Source organism: Capsicum annuum, chromosome 7 (genome assembly GCF_002878395.1).
Source record: "Capsicum annuum cultivar UCD-10X-F1 chromosome 7, UCD10Xv1.1, whole genome shotgun sequence".
In the NCBI taxonomy this organism is placed as follows: domain Eukaryota; kingdom Viridiplantae; phylum Streptophyta; class Magnoliopsida; order Solanales; family Solanaceae; genus Capsicum; species Capsicum annuum.
The window spans coordinates 188,650,087-188,665,191 of NC_061117.1; positions in this window are offsets into that span (position 1 = coordinate 188,650,087).

Consider the following 15,105-nt stretch of genomic DNA (forward strand, 5'->3'; position numbering starts at 1 on the left):
AATGAAAACTTTGCTCTCATATTATATATATATGTGTGTGTGTGTGTGTGTTCAAATACTCTATTTTGGACTGCTTCACGTGCCAATACTTTTGTGCTGACCCCCCTCCTTTCAGGTTCTGAGGCACAGTCTAGGGGTCCAGCTAATCAGTACATATTTCAAATCACTGACAAGACTGAGCAGTGGTAAGACTTCTATGATCCAGAAGGCTTGACTATTACAGATACTATTTTTAGTTATGTTTTTGGTCTACTGGGGGCCTTATCCCAGTTATTCAGACTACTTGTTTAATTCATAATAGAAATTTTATAGACTGAGTCAGACATTATTATTCAGATATATTTTGGATTTTAGATTTCAGTATTATGATCTCATTTAGATTGACCATGTTTTCGTATTAGATTTCTATTTTTGCAGTATCTTTTATTTTATGAATGTTGTGCATGATTACCACATAGAGAAGAGTGTTCCAGGCCTTCATGGTTTGGGGTGCTCATCATGGCTAGGGGCCCAACTCGGGTCGTGATAAACTTGGTATCAGAGCACGGTTCATGGTCCCAGGGTGTCTACAAAATTGCATCGGGTAGTCTTATTTATGGGTGTATAGTGTACCACACTTATAAGAAGGAGGCTACTGGGCGTTTAGGAAATGTTTCCCTTCTTTGTGATTTAGTTTGTGCTTCAGAGTCAAGTCTGTTCCTAATTAGTGATCTTTTGTCTTACAGAAATAACTGTCATGCCTCATCGTCGTAATTCTCATCAGAGTGCTCAGAATGATAAAATTCATCCCACTCATAGGATGAGGACACGTAACAGAGCTCCAACTTTAGACCTTGTCCCTACTCTGGGAGTCCCTCTAGTCCCGACCAGTCCACCCTGGGCTCGATGGACCAATGTTAACCATCCCTCTCCTAATCAGAAAGATATTTCAAATAAAGAATTTAGACAATCCATTCATATTTTAACACAGCTGGTGGCTGCATAGACTCAGCGGTCACAAGATACTAGGTCTAGATCTGCTACTTCTAAAGCTACGTAGGTGAGTCAATTCATAAGGATGAATCCTCCCAAATTCACAAATACTAAAGTAGAAGAGGACCTGCAGGAATTTGTAGATGAAATAGAAAAGATCTTCAAAGTGATACATGTAGATGAAGTAGAAGGGGTAGAATTGGTGGTGTCAGGTGAAAGAGGTGGCGAATTAGTGGTAAAATGATTGGGAATATGCAGAAGGTGACAATGTTGAGCCCTCGAAATGGAATGAGTTTGTAGATGCTTTCGTTGACCAGTTCTTTCCTTTGGAATGGAGGGAGGCAAAGTCGGAGGAATTCATGAACCTTAAGCAGGGTAAGATGATCTTTCAGGAGTATACTCTAAAGTTTAATCAGCTGGCCCATTATGCTCCTGAGATAACAAGCAGTATGAGGGCCCGAATGAGGAAGCTTGCGTCCGGCCTTTCAGATAATCTGATACTTGAGTGTCAGGGAGCTATACTGAATAAGGAGTTGGACTTTGCTAAGCTAACAGTTCATATGCAGTAGGTAGAAGAGAAAAAGAAGAGGATTTTTTAAGCTAGGGAGAAAAAAAGATAGGCAAAAAAAAGCTAGATCTGCCAGCTAGGGTCACAATCAGCCTTAAAGCGATAAGTGGGGAAATAAAAGGCAGAAGAAGAAGAACTGGGGTAATACACAATTTGCTGCTAGTGCCCCAGCTCCCAGAACACCAGCAGACCGACGAACTCAGAGTTTTCAGACTCATCATGGACCCAGAGCACTGGATACTCAGTCGCAGGGTAGTGTGGCTCAGCAGTATCATACTTTTCTGTGGTGTGAGAATTGTGGTAGAAATTATCCAGGGAAGTATCAGTTGGGCACACTTGTATATTATTTATATGGTAAGCCGGGTTATTTTAAGAGGGACTGTCCATCTTCTAGGAAGAATATTGGTGCTGCAAAGTCTTAGGCAAATTCTTCGGCACCACTCCCGCCCCAAAAGGGTGCCACATCAGTTGTTGGGAGCGGTCTCAATAGGTTATAGGCTTTGACCAACCCCCAGGAGGCGGAAGCTTTCCCAGATGTTGTCACTAGTATGTTAAAAATCTTTTCCCATGATGTTTATGTGTTACTTGACCCCGGGTCTACCTTATCCTATGTGACCCCTTATATGGCTATTGGTTTCGGGTTTGAGCCCGATGTGATTTTTGAACCTTTCTCTATTTCCAACCTGGTGGGTGATTCTGTTATGGCTAAGAGGGTGTATAAGAATTGTGTGGTATTTATTTTTAGCCAGGATACGGTGACAGACTGCATAGAACTTGATATAGTTGCTTTTGATGCTATCTTAGGGATGGATTGGCTCTATTCGTGCTATGCCACATTAGATTGTAGGACTCAAAGAGTCACTTTTTCTTTCCCAAATAAACTAGTGATAAAATGGGAAGGACATTCTTTAGCACCTAAAGGCCACTTTATATCCTATCTCAGAGCCCGTAGACTCATTTCTAAGGGTTGTTTATATTACCTTATCTGGTTCAAGGACTCTAATGCTGAGGGTCTTCCTCGTTAGTCTGTCCCTGTAGTAAATGAATTTCCAGAAGTCTTTCCAGATGGGCTCCTAGGGATACCACCTAATAGGGAGATAGAGTTTGGTATTAATATGTTACCAGATACTCGCCCTATTTCTATTCCACCATATAGAATGGATCCTGCAGAACTAAAGAAGTTGAAAGAACAGTTAGCCTATCTCCTAGATAAAGGTTTTATACGCCCCAATATGTCTCCTTGGGGTGCTCCTATACTTTTTGTGCGAAAGAAAGATGGTTCCCTTCGTATGTGCATAGACTACCGTCAGCTGAATAAGGTCATGATTAAAAATAAGTATCCTTTTACTAGGATTGATGATCTTCTTGACCAACTTTAGGGTGCTAGATGTTTTTCAAAGATAAACCTTCGTTCGGGCTATCATCAGTTGAATGTTAGGGAGTCAGATGTTCCCAAAACAGCTTTTTGAACCAGATATGGCCATTATGAATTTTTAGTCATGTCCTTCGGGTTGACTAACGCCCCTACAACCTTCATGGATCTTATGAATAGAGTATTCCATCAGTTTCTAAACTTGTTCGTCATAGTGTTCATTGATGATATTCTGATCTATTCCAAAAGTGAGAAGGACTATGCCGATCACCTTCGAATTATCCTTCAAACCCTTAAGGATCATCAGTTATATGCTAAGTTCTCCAAATGTGAATTCTAGCCGAATGTTATTGCCTTCTTAAGGCATATTGTATGTAGTGGTGGGATTAGAGTGGATCCCCAAAAGGTTAAGGCAGTAAGAAAATGGCCAAGACCCACGACTCCAACCGATATTCAGAGCTTCTTGGGTTTGACGGATTATTATAGAATTTTTGTAAAGAGTTTTTCCTCCGTAGCTGCTCCGCTTACTAAATTAACTCAGAAAAAGGTGAAGTTTGTATGGTTTGACTTGTGTGAAAATAGTTTTGAGAAGTTAAACTACAAGCTGACTACTGCTCCTGTTTTGACTCTTTCGAGGGTGTAGATGGTTTTGTAGTTTACTGTGATGCATCCCGTGTGGGACTTAGTTGTGTTTTGATGCAGCATGGTAAGGTGGTAGCTTATGCGTCTAGGCAGTTAAAGGTGCATGAGTGAAACTACCTCACTCATGACTTGGAGTTAGCATCCGTGGTGTTTGCACTTAAAATGTAGAGGCATTATCTCTATGGGGTACATGTTGATATTTAAACTGACCACAAAAGTTTGCAGTATGTTTTCTCGCAGAAAGAATTAAACCTTAGGTAGAGGCGTTAGATAGAGCTCTTGAAAGACTATGATATAAGCCTGCATTACCATCCGGGAAAGGCAAACATTATAGCCAACGTCTCAGCAGGTTGGCTATGGGCAGCCTTTCTCATGTTGAAGAAGGGAAGAAAGAGATGGTGAAGGATATTCACCGCCTTACAAATCTGGGAGTACGACTCTTAGATTTCAAAGATGAAGGGGTGATTGTTCATGAGATAGCTAAGTCACCTCTTTATAATAAAGTTAAAGAGAAGCAGGCCGAAGATCCCATCTTAATACAGATTAAGAGAGATATGGGTCAACAAAAAGTAATATCTTTTGAGATTGGGGGAGATGGTATTCTGAGATATCTGGGTAGATTATGTGTCCCTGATGTAGGCGGGTTGCGGGAAAAAATCTTTACCGAGGCTCACATGTCGAGGTATGTTATTCACCTAGGCTCTACAAAAAAGTATCATGATTTAAAAACCATTTATTGGTGGAATAATATGAAGCGTGATGTGGCTAAATATATTTCCAAGTGTTTAAATTATCAGCAAGTCAAGGTAGAACACTTGATGCCAGTGGTACTTCTCAAGAGATAGCATTGCCTTTATGGAAGTGGGAGATGATCAATATGGAATTCATTACAGGACTTTCGAAGTCCCGAAACCAGTATGATTCTATATGGGTAATTGTGGATAGGCTGACCAAGTCATTGCACTTTCTGCCTGTCAGGAATAACTATTCGGGATAGGATTATGCTAAGTTGTTCATCGCAGAAATTGTTCATTTGCATGGGGCACCTGTGTTTATTATATCTGACCGAGGTTTGCAGATTTTTTCTCAGTTTTGGAGATCTTTTCAGAAAGGTTTAGGTACCCAAGTGAACCTAAGTACAACATTCAACCCTCAGACTGATGGGCAAGCTAAGCGCACCATTCAGACCCTTGAGTATATGTTGAGGGCTTGTTTAATTGACTTTAAAAGTAGTTGGGTAGACCACTTGTCATTGATAGAATTTTCTTATAATAATAGATTCGATTCTAGTACTAAGATGGCACCGTTTGAAGCGCTGTATGGTAGGAGATGTAGGTCTTCGATAGGATGGTATGAAGTAGGTGAGATGCAGATGTTTTGTCCTGATCTTGTTCATCAGGCAATTGAAGATGTGAAGCTTATTAGAGAATGACTTAAGATAGCTTAAAGTCATCAGAAATTCTACACTAATATTACGAGGAGAGAGTTAGAGTTTGAAGTTAGAGATTGGGCTTTTATTAAGGTATCTTCCATGAAGAGAGTTATGCGATTCGGGAAGAAAGGCAAGAAGATTCCTCGCTATATAGGACCATACCAGATTATGAGAAGGATAGGTGAAGTTGCATATGAATTAGAGTTGCCGGTAAGTTTGGGTTCTGTCTATCCGGTATTTCATATATCCATGCTCAAAAAGTGCATTGGATATCATTCGTTGGTAGTACCCATTGAGAAAATCAAAGTAACAGACTCCTTTTCCTATGATGAAGAGCCGGTAGCAATTCTGGATTGCCAGGTTAGAAAGTTGAGAAGCAGAGAGATTGTTTCGATTAAAGTGTTATGGAGGAATCAGAAAATTGAAAAAGCAACTTGGGTATCAGAAGATGACATGAAAAACAAATACCCAAGTTTATTTGATCCGGTGAACGAAGTAATGGAAGGTACAATCCTTGTCCTTTTCTTTCTATGCCTTTAATTGTTCAAAAATCGTGCTTGACTATAATTCTGCATCATCATTCGAGGACGAATGATCCCAAGGGGGTATAATGTAATGCCTCGTAAAAGTCGTGCATGTACTAACTCTTAGTGGTGTGGCCTTAGACTTGAAAGCATGAAATTTTTCTAAGTGTCAAAGGACTTAGACTCATTTTTAACTAGTAATCTTTGGGGATTTTATTTTTGACCTTCCCGACCTCCGTTTTTAGATTTTCATATTGCGTTGCGATAGGGAAAGGTCGTAGGACGTCCTGGGTGACTTTCGGGATTTTTAGACAGGCTTAAGGGCAAGTTTGGATTTCCATTCCAGTAGCATCAAGCGATTATCCCACGCCGCCCGCTGGATCGCCCGACCTGGAAAAAGCCCGCGATAGAGCAGGTGACGCTTGCTTAATAGCGGTGGTCGAGGGCCCGCGCCGCCTGGTGGATCACCCTAGGCTAAATTTTTCAGCTCATCCAAAAAATTAAGGGCATTTTAGTAACTGTCCAATCCCCCATCAACTTAAACACGGGATTTAATTCCTAGAGAGCCAAAATATAACCATATTCATCAAATTATCTCAAGAACACTCTCTTGGGTTTAAAAATAAAAAACAAAGTAGTTCAAGATTCGATCGTAGGTTTTCGAAGAAAATCACATTTTTCGAATCCCCAGGTCGTAGGCATCAAGAAGCACCCATTGTTTTCTAAATTCGAGGTACGCGGGATTTTCCTAAAATCTCATGGGCATAGAATTCATGTTTTAAGAATGAGATTTTTAAATTTATGAATATAAGCATATTTTAGAGGTTTTGACGGTATTATTTTGGTCTTTAGACCTTTCCCCCAAATTGATTTAAAATTATGTATATATGTATGTATGTGTTCAAGCATGATTATTCAATTGAGATCATGAATTATAATGAATCCCTCTCTTGTTATGAGTTTTCCCATCTTCGAATGATAGGAATGGTTTTGAATGCGTTTTGAAAAGCAAGATATGAAATACTTTAGCTTTTGCTATGTTTTGATTATGACTTTTGAATACGAGAGAGAGGGTTGTGAATATTGAATATACATGTAATCAAAGAGTGCATGGTTTTTCCAAAAGTACATGACCACCATATAATTGATGAAAGTTTTTGTATGGTTTTGACTTGAATTTTGGAACATGAAATCTCTTATGCAAATTACATGTTTGGGTGGTTTGAAACTATATTTTTATGAAAGATCATGCTTATGACATCATGGCTCAGAAATAGGACTTGCAAGTCTTGGTATGACTATACCAAACTCAGAAAATGCCTACAGAAATCAGACTTTATCAGATTTGCATGTTTTTGAACTTCAGAATGATGCATATTCAGAGAAGGCTAAAATAAGGCATAAAGAGAGCTTAGGTGGTTCCCCAAAGAAGGCATGAGTTTAGATAACTCATTTCCCCAAATTGTGATTTGCCAATCTGGGTATATTATATCACGCTGGCCTAGTATCGTGTGGCGTATCAGACTCAGACACTCCAACCCTTGCGGCACACTTGGGTTGGGGGCTTCCCCACCGATTCAATGGTGGATTCCATATAGCTCATGGAATATCAGACTTGTAGGGGAGCGCCACCAAACTCAAAAGTAATACAAAGATCAGAAATGTTTTGAAAAGAATGACTTATGATTTTCGAATGATGCCCATGTATTTTTAGAAACTATTTCATGCATGATGTTTAATGAAAACTTTTCTCTCATATTATATATATATATATATATGTTCAAATACTCTATTTTGGACTGCTTCGCATGCCAGTACTTTTATGATGACCCCCCTTCTTTCCAGGTTCTGAGGCACCATCTAAGGGTCCAGCTAATCAGTCGATATTTCAAATCGCAGAACAGATTGAGCAGTGGTGAGACTTCTATGATCCATAAGTCTTGATTATTACAGATACTATTTTCAGTTATGTTTTTGGTCTACTGGGTGCCTTGTCCTAGTTATTTAGATAGCTTGTTTAATTCATAGTAGTGATTTCGCAGACTGAGTCAGATATTATTATTCAGATATATTTTGGACTTCAGTTTTTAGTATTATGATCTCATTTAGATTGACCATGTTTCCGTATTAGATTTCTATTTCCTCATTATCTTTTGTTTTATGAATGTTATGCATGATTACCAGATAGATAAGGGTGTTCTGGGCTTTCATGGTTTGGGATGCTCATCACGGCTAGGGCCCTGGCTCGGGTTGTGATAGATACCAATTTTGCCTTAATCCGATACTCGGCTGAAAAGTTATGGAGATTTTAGTGAAAACAGTAGGGCATTTCGAAAAGCACCGCATCGCGGTGAAGGACAAAATTGCAATTGTCCGATTCCAGTGAAGCATCTTAATTAGCCCGCGTCGTAGAGAAATTTTAGTTCTCATTCGTCCCATTCCAGTAGCTTACCGCAATTAGCCCGAGTCACATCAAAAATTCCCAATTAGATAAACACCACATCACAGTGGAGTGCAAAATGGCACTCATCCCTTTTCCACTATTGCAATGCGATTTCACCACGTCGCACCAAATGCCAAAATGATAATTGTCCCTTTTCCAGTAAGCCACCGTGATAGAGGTGCATCGTGGTGGAAGGCAAAGTTGGGATTTCTAGTTCCGAGTAAAATTTTAAAAAGACAATTTAGTCTTTTTCCAAGCCCCCAAATCATGTAAAATACAGAATTAATCCTATTCTAACCATTATAGGCATATTTTCATCAAAATTTTCTCTCAAGGAAACCCTAGAACATCAAATATCCATCTCCAATAAATCCAAAATTTCACCATTCTTTTTCCAAGATAGCTCAAAATTAAAGATTCCCAATTCAAGAACTTCAAGAATCTATCTTCAATAGCACAATAGAGATTCAAAATTCAAGTTTCTTCATCTAATCATCAATTAAGGTATGTGGGGTTTTCAACAAGGATAATTCTTTCATCCTTGTGCCCAAAATTAGATTTTGAAGATAATTTTACATGAGTTTACATGAGTTTTGAATTAGGATTCATACCCAATATTGTTATTTGCAAGATTATGAGATTTCAAGTGATTTAGGCGTTCCATTTCATGTCTACTATTGTATTTCCATGCGTATTACAGTAGTTTTCAGATTTAGACTTGAATTATAAATATTTTCATTACTTAGCGTGAGTTTTATGATGATTTGATATGAATTGAATTTCTGAGTTATTTGTCGTAGTTTGAATGTTGTTATTTCAAGAAGATTATGCTTTTAAGCATCCGATGACTTGTTATATTCAGATTTGAAAAAAAGATTTGAACTTTTGATCTCAGCTTAGATATGGAATCCACTTTACAAATTTAGCTATAGTTTACAGTAAATAGATTTACAAGAGGTTTTAATTATAAAACCTTATATTAGTTTTAAAAGTGGATTTCCTACAGAATGAGCATACAGATTAAAGGGAGTAGTATTTAGCACCGAGTAGTGTTTACATTCCCCAGAACTATGAGTCAAAATAGGTTTGGATAATCAGATTATTCCTATTTCTACACGGATAACAGATACAAATGTGATCACTTAGATTAGGTTATACTCCTTGGCAAGAGTATGACACCTCTCCCCAATGTGAGGTTTTCCAATAAGGGAACTAGAATTTGGACACTATGATAGCTCACATAGTGTATGAAGATTAGAAGAACCTCCCTAACAGTAATGACTTGCAGAATAGGTTTTAAAAATTATTTCCCTATAGCTTACAGAAAAGATTAAAGAATAATAGAAAAGCTTTTAGAAACTAAGTGTAAAGACTCACAAATTTATTCAGATATTGCTTTATATGAGGTATTAGTTACAAATGCTAGCTTTTAAATTTCAGATATAAAAACAAGTCCTTTCTTCACTTAGACAACATGATTTGAAGATAGAATACAAGTACAACTTTTAGCAACTAAATGTTATGACTCACTAGATCTATGCAACATGTTTTTCTATTCATGATTTTGATTTTCAGTTTTTAGATATTCCAGCTTATGTGAGTCATCTACATTTAGCATGCATTCTTTTATAAATTTATAATAATATTGAGATATTGATTTACTTGTGCATTCACCCCCATATACGTCTATGTGCTACATTGTCTCCTAATGTAGGTTCAGGTGCTCAATGTCAGCAGCATGAGTAATTACGAGCATCTCCATCTACATCCCGATAGTTGCTGAGTCCTTATAGTTTGGGTACTTTGTTATTCAGTTTTTTAGATTATTAGTATAGATGATTCAGTATTTTTAGACAGTTTGAGTCAGCTTAGGGTTTGTCCCAGTGACTCTCTAGTTATTAGTATTAGAGGCTTGTCGCACTGCTAGATATAATTCAGATTTCTAGTAATGATTGATCAAACTCTTAAGTTTAGCATTTTCAAATATTATATTCATACATTTACAACTTAGCTCATATAGAATTCTACATTTTTGCTTGATTACATATCTATACTTCCCTATTATGACTTTCAAATTTAGTAGATGGCTTACAGGGTTAGCTTAAGGGTTACTCGTAGTCTTGAGCACCGTGTGATATTTCGGGGACCCATTTTTGAGTTGTTACAACATCATTGTTGAATGTGTTAGATAAAAAGTCACGACTGTTCACCTTTTTTTAACAATCATCATATAACTTAATTATCCAATGTTGTGACTTTTTTATTAATTAAATAATTTAAAAAAAACAGATTTAAAAACAAAAATGGTGAAAAGTCACGATCAGTTATTAAAATTAAATAATCGTTATCTTACGGTTATAAATTGTGTTTATCATTTATTTCTTTTATGAACCATTTTTCATATTAAATAATTGAAAAGTCATGACTTTTCACCCTCTCAATAACAATAATAACTGCTTTTTTTATTAATAACCGTCTGTTGCAACATATGATTCATCTGTTGCATCAGATTAATCGTATGTTAATATATAGTTCATAGGTTGCCACAAACGCTCAATCCCTACCTCCAACCGTATACATGTTGAGAATATGGAATAGACAAAATGATAATCAAATATTAAATAAGAATTAAAAATCTAAAGTCGACCGAACATAGATTTTTGTATCCATTATATACAAATATATACAATAAAAAAATGTACCCTTGGGTAGATCCGATATAAGAAAAGAAAATACATATTCTAAAATAAAAAAAATAACCTAATTATTATTATTATTATATTATTATTATTATTATTAGTATTATTATTATTGTTAACCGGTCAATTGTCATCTGGCAGCAGCGTGGCCATCTTTAGCCTTGCTCTGAAGTTGTCCAACTCCATTTGGAGTTCATGAATCTGCCTTTCAAGTTCCTGTAAGGACTAGAGATGAATAACCTTGTACAAATTTGGATCAGCCATATTTGATGACTTTTAAAGCTTACGTAAATTAAAAAAATGGGATCTAAATACAACATTTTATCTTTATTATATTTTGAAAAAAAAAATTACTTTAAAATAAATCTAACAGATGGGTAATCTGTTGCAAAATATATCCTATCTATTTGTTAATTTACAACATATTAACAATCTGTTGCAACAGAAAGATATATCTATTTAATTTTTTCAACAGATAAGTCATATGTTGCAATAGATTGATCATCTGTCGTAACAGATGACTATAATTGTTTGATAATTTAAACAGATGTGGCATTTTTTGCAATAGGTTAGTCATCTGTTAATTCAATTTAAGCCATAGATGGGATAGGAAGAATAAGGTGCATGCAAATTGATGGATCCACTTTCATGTGTGGAGTTAAGTATTACTAATAAGGCCATTAGGACAACATACACAACGTATAATATTTTTGTGAATACAATTTTTAATCGATTAGGCACTGATCATTCAAACAAGATCATACATTGTATAGTTAAGTGTGATAGGTTCGAATTGATAAGGACGAGGGCCCCATGAAGATGGTGTTGATACCCTGTTATAAATTACTGACTGTTGTTGCTCACGTTTATACGTGTCAAGTTTAGATAAGGGATTAATATTTCGTGTCACTGCAGAGATCCAATATCGATTGGACTTAACTTTAAGTGTGCATTGGACTCTAATAAGGCCTTTGAAGCCTCGCATTTCATCAAACAAGAACAGAAAACCAATAGAAATTCCCCTGGCCCAAATTTATAAAGAAGGGTTGTTTGAGAAGATGATTATACGTCAGAAGGAGGTGAATGAGAGTGCTTGCGTGGGAAACGGGAGTTGATGAAAGACTATAGCATCTGAGATCTAATAAAAGAGAAAACATAGGGTAGCAAGGAAATTCTAGCAAATTTGGCTGATGAAACTGAATTAAGATATGGAAAATCTTAATCAAGTGCAAATATGAAAGTGTATCCAGTAATGAGAAGTTGTCTATTATTTCTATGAAAGAAAAATAATACTGATGGACACTTTGCTACGAAGCCATGACTAGGTAGCATGGTCGGCATGATCACCAATATAAAAAATAGTAGAATACCAAGAAAGTAGTTTTATGGGCACCGAGGGTTGAAATAATGTACAGTAAGTTGAGAAAACTTTCTCAATAATAGCTATAGTTAAAATAAGGAATCTAAGTGAAGGAGGCAATTTCTAAATTTTAAATTACATCCTATGCCTTCTTGTTTGTGGTTCCGATTAGGTCCACTGCTATTGACTTGATCGAAACCACAAATAAGATTGAAAGGAAGATTGAGTATCATTACTTCCTTAGCAATATGGATTAATTGATTATGTTTTCTTGCCTTAGCATACTTTAAACATATCTTGAAGAAAATCAGAGACTTGTTGTAGTATGTGAATCCCCGATAATTTTCAAGCTTGCCTCCAACTTTCTAATTCAGTATTCAAGCTGGTCGTTGCCATTTTTAAGTCCATTATAGAGTTCCTAGTCTTTTGTGAGCTTTTCAATGACGAACACTTTGTTTGAAGTTATGGCATTGTAAAAGGCCTTCAAAAGGCTTCCAAAACACTTTCTTCGATAGGATTAAATGATACATAGAGGGTTCGCTATGTTTGTTTTAGGTCAAAATATGTTGATGCACACTCAAGCAATGGTCCCAACAGTTGAACAACTTATTTTTATTGAGCATTGTTCAATGTAGATTGCTCAACAAACCTTCAAGGGATTTGATAAATTAATTAGCCTGGAATTAGGTAATGTTTGATCTTGATTCCACTATTCCTATCAAAGGTTACGTAACTCCAGTCTCATTAATCTATCATAATATTTGCCCGAGTTAGTTCACAAATTGAATGAGCTCAATCTGTTAGCTCTTAGGACAAGTGTGATCAGCAAAAAAGCTAAGAGATTGAGCTCATTTTACTTGTACACTAACTCGGACAAAGGTTTTGATAGGTTATTGATCCTGAAGTTATGTAACATTTGATAGGATTAGTGGAATCAAGATCAAACATTACGTAATTCCAGGCTAATTAATCTATCAAATCTTTTGAAGGTTTTTTTAGAAAACTTCATTGAACAATGCTTGATAAAAGTGAGTTGTTCAACTGTTGGGAACACTTCTTGAGTATGCATCAACACATTTTGACTTAAAACAAACATAGCAGACTCTTCATGCATCATTTAAGCCCTCTGAAGAAAGTGTTTTGGAAGCCTTCGGAAGGCCTTTTATAATTCCACAACTTCAAAGAAAGTGTTCCTTATTGAATAGCTCATAAAAGACCAAGAACTCTATACCAACCATAAAGACTTCAACGAAAAGCTTGAATACAAAATCAACAAACTGGAGGCAAGTTTTAAAATTATCGATATTCACATACTGCAATAAGCCTATGATCTTCTTCAAGATATGTTGAAAGCATTCTAAGGCTAGAAAACACAATCAATTATATATATATTGCTAAGGAAGTAATGATACGCAATATGCCTTTCAATCTTGTTTGTGGTTTTGATCAGGTCAATAAAAGTGGACCTAATTGGAACCACAAACAAGAAGGCATGGGATGTAAATTAAAATTCAAAAATTCCTACCTTCTCTTAGATTCCTTATTTTAACTACAGATGTTATTGGCGTAATTTTTATTGACTTACAGTAGATCATTTCAACTCTCGGTGCCAATAATGCTTCTTTCATGGTGTTCTACTATTTTTTGTAAAGGTGATCATCACGACCACACTACCTAGTTGCAGATCCCTAGCAAAGTGTCCATCTATATTATTTTTCTTTTAGAGAAACAACATACGAATTTTCATTATTGGATACACTTTCATATTTTTACTTGATTCACATTTCTAATGTTTTAATTTAGTTTTATCGGCGAGATTCGTTAGAAGTTCCTTTCTACCCTATGTTGCCTTTTCAATTAGCTCCCAAATGATATAGTCTTTCATCAACCCCCTATTTTCCCTCGCATGCATTCTCATACTGCACCTTCTAGCATATAATCATCACCCTGAGCAACCCAACCATATAAATTTGGGCTAAGGAAATAACTATATTGATTTTCATTCTTGGTTGAAGTAGCAGGAGTCTTCGAAGGCCCTTTTAGAGTCCAATGTATCCTAAAAGTTAGTCCAATTGCTATTAAATCTCTTTACAATGCTACCAAAACTTGATCCCTTCATAATGCTTGACACATAAACATGAGCAAAAACCGACATTAAATCTTAACAGTGTATCAGAACCATATTCAGGGTTCCTCGGCCTTATCAGTTCGAACCTATCAAACTTAACTATAAAATTACAGATATCTTGTTTGAATAATCAATGACTAATGGTAAAAACAACATTCAAAAAATCAGTGTACTCTATGCATGTTTTCATGATAACATTATTAGTAATACATACCTCCCACAATATGAAGTAGTTCCATCTGCAAGCAACTTTTTCCTCCGAACCCATCTTTACTATAGCCTCTTGTGTTGGTCAGACAAAAGTTGATCATATTTTATTTCCTTGTATCTACAAAGAAGAGAAAAAAATTGATGTCAAACAAGAGAAAAATAGAAAGAACATTATCCATCTGTTGCAACAGATGTAGAGTTTGTTGCAACAGATATGGAGTCTATTGGAATACATCAAACCAGCCTTGCTAGTGGTTTGATTTGTTCCAACATTTGCTTCGTCTGTTGCAACATCAACAATAATATAAAATACAAAGAAACAACATCAATAATAAAGAAACAATATCATTTATTCCAACACCATCAATAACAACATCAATAATAAATAAGCAACATCCTTTGGTCCAACACCACACCACAAGTTCCAACAATACTAATCCCACTACCAATATCAATAACATCATCAACAATAAAGAATCAAATAAAATACATAAAAAAAAATACTGCCAACAAGGTTTTTAAACTTCTCCCAACAGAAGATTTTTTTACATATTACAATAAAAACAACAATTCATTCATTCAAGACTTAAAAGTTCCTTCAAAGTTTTAAAATAAATATGCTATGGATAAATCATAATTAAATAAAAAAATAGATGTAAATAACTTGCAAAGAAGAAGATGAGATGAAAGAGCAATAGTGAACCATACCTGCAATGTCAAAAGCAAAGGGATCAAAACAACAATTTTAGTCGAGG